Source organism: Populus trichocarpa, chromosome 4 (assembly GCF_000002775.5).
Source record: "Populus trichocarpa isolate Nisqually-1 chromosome 4, P.trichocarpa_v4.1, whole genome shotgun sequence".
NCBI lineage: Eukaryota > Viridiplantae > Streptophyta > Magnoliopsida > Malpighiales > Salicaceae > Populus > Populus trichocarpa.
This window is the reverse complement of record NC_037288.2, coordinates 16347055-16349979: the sequence shown is the minus strand read 5'-3', so window position 1 is coordinate 16349979 and position 2925 is coordinate 16347055.

The following is a 2925-nucleotide window of genomic DNA, read 5'->3' as shown; positions in this document are numbered from 1 at the left end:
GAAATAGAAAGAGTAGAAGGATGAGAGGGGGGATATTTACTTGGCATGGAGGATGAAGACTTGTCACCTGTCACTATTGTGGAGGATAGAGGGAGAGGGGAAGATAAGGCGATGAAGGGAGAGGGATAGGGGAAAATAAAAAGAGGAACGATGAAAATAAGAAATTCTTCTGGGAGAGAGAAAAGAGGAAGAATATGGGTATTTTTTTTCTAGAATTAAGGATTCAGGTCTTTTACTAATTGGGGTTTTACCAATAAATTTACTGATGGGCAATTAAATATTTATAAATTTTAAATGTCTTTCTGTAATTCTGTTTGTAATTAATACTAAAATCTTTTTAGAACACCTAAAAATTACCAAACCCTACAAAATTTTCCAATGAAATTTTGTTTTATTAGTAAATGTATATGTAATTTTTAGTGGAAAAGTCCTGTAATTGTTTTTTCAACTCCCTGAATTTCTCTGAGGGACTTAGTTCATCGGTAATTTTGTCTGTAATGTTAAATGGCAAAGTCCTATAATTTTTTTCAACTCTACAAAACTCTCTGACACGATCAAAGAGTTGATGTCTTTTCCCAAGTGTAGGAGTGTCGAAGTAATAAATAACCCGGCAAGACCGGGGTCGAACCACAGGGAGGTGAACTATATAAATTACAAATAATATATATAATTTAACAAAGAGTTAAAGAGATCTTTGAGATGTGAGATTAATGTGAGGATTAAACAATGATAAAAACAGTTGTCAAGGTTAGAGGATCCACTAATGATATTAGAAGTAAATATAATATAAACTCTTTTTATTACTCAACTGGAAACCACACACAAAGGAGGTTCCAATCGGATGATTTATTCGTAATAGTTCATTATAAATTTTTAACATGATCATATTAATTATCTTATTTTAGTAACACCATACTTTTAAATATTGTCAGGAATTCATGATGCTAACTTATGTTAACAACAAATCAAGTTCCTTTCATAGCATAGGTGTACGTTATACCATACGGTTGGCTATGAAAGTGCCAAGCATTTGTTGTACCAAGTGTTATACAACACAAATCTAGATTAATCATTTAACAAGCAAGGTATTAAGAATTAGTAAGATAGAAAGATTAGACATGTTAATAACAAACTTTCTTGGATATAAACATTAAAGTCCATGTTGAGTTTATATTATGCTTATTCTAACACCATTAGTGAAACCTTTTCACCTTGACATAATTAACTTAGCTAAACATAATGAAAGAGAAGAACATAAATAAACAAGATAAGAATATAAATAAGATATAAGTTAACTAAGTAAAGGAAAGGAAATGAAAAGCATAAACAAGAGATTAATATAAACAAAACTTAAGCATTACATAAATATAAAGAGAGGGAGAGCAAGAACATGATCTTGATTTGAAAACCAAGATGCCTAAATGCATGGCAAATGCCTCCTTTTATAGGCCAAAATTCAGAATTATTGATTTGATGACTAGTTGTTGAGTGGGTGACCACCTCTTGACTTGGTAACAATCCTTATCTTCTTGTTTGTAGAAAACATTATTGCCAACATCAGAATTTGAACAGATAGTCTTCATGAAAGTTCTGGAAAATTGTCTCAGCTTTCCAACGAAACAAGAATCGGTGCATTTGAACTTCTAGAACTCGAGATAAGGGCTGAACACTGAACAATGTCTGGGCTGCAAGACATATTCCGACTTCTCCATTGTTGCTACCATTTGAACTCGAAAAAATAAATGACTTTAGTTCTGATCACGAATGATAAAGAGAAACCATGTTAAACCAAAGAATCTTAAACAAAACTAAAGAAGTTTCCTTCGTTTGCTAAAAACAAAGCCCATTTGGGTTCCTGCCATTAGGCAGTGGTACAGTCCGTACCAGAAGGAGACAACAATTTTACTCTTAGTTCTAGGAAGTATATATGATAGAACAACCAAACCAACAAAATAAATATCTTTGGGACATGATGAATGTTCGATCAAACCTAGTCAGCATATATTAAAATGGGTTCTAAGATAACTTCCATCTGCAAATAACCATTAAAACACAACATTAGTGTCATTCATATATATATATATATATATATATATATATATATATATATATATATATATATATATATATAACTTTAGAGGTGGGTCCCGATGAAACCCTTGACCAATTAGGGAAATGAGATATTGATTTGGTACCACACCGAACAAACAACCAGATATAGTTACAGTGAGAGTTGTTTCACTCGGGAAGATAGGGCTACAAGGGAGAACAAGAGAGAGAAAAGAAGGGGGAGATGGGTTGCGGCTGTAGTGCTGCTAAGTGATTTAGGGTTTATTGAAACTTTCTTTTGATACCATTTTTTTCCCATTTGATTAAGTTTGGTTGAACCAATTTGGTTCAAATCGATTTTAGCTTATTGAAACCGAAACCAAACCGAATCGAACCAGATGTATTTTTTTAATCGGTTTGTTCAGTTTTTTTGTCTAGGTTAATTTTTTGGTTTCTTTGGTTATTTTTGGTTGGTTTTTTTTTAACACCCCCATGTATTGCTTACATGTGTTTTAAACTATGTGGAAAATTGTTCATCTTGTAATAAAAAAATTTAAGATTCAATCAAATGTGAATTTTAAGATAGTAAAAATTAATGATGATGTCTATGAGAAATTATTCAATATATAAGTTTATATGAGAGTATAAGAGAAAGTTGTTTAAAAAAAAAACATGTTAATATTGTACTTACAGAATAAAAGGTTTCAATTCATCGTGGATAAATAACATATAATTATAAGTATGTCTGAATTTGATATTTGTCAAGTATCTCCCCCTCAATGTATTTTTTGATAAAGGTCATCTACGATGAAAAAATATTGATAAATTCTCACTCAAAGACTCTTCCCTACCATTATCATGTCTTGGAACGTGGCT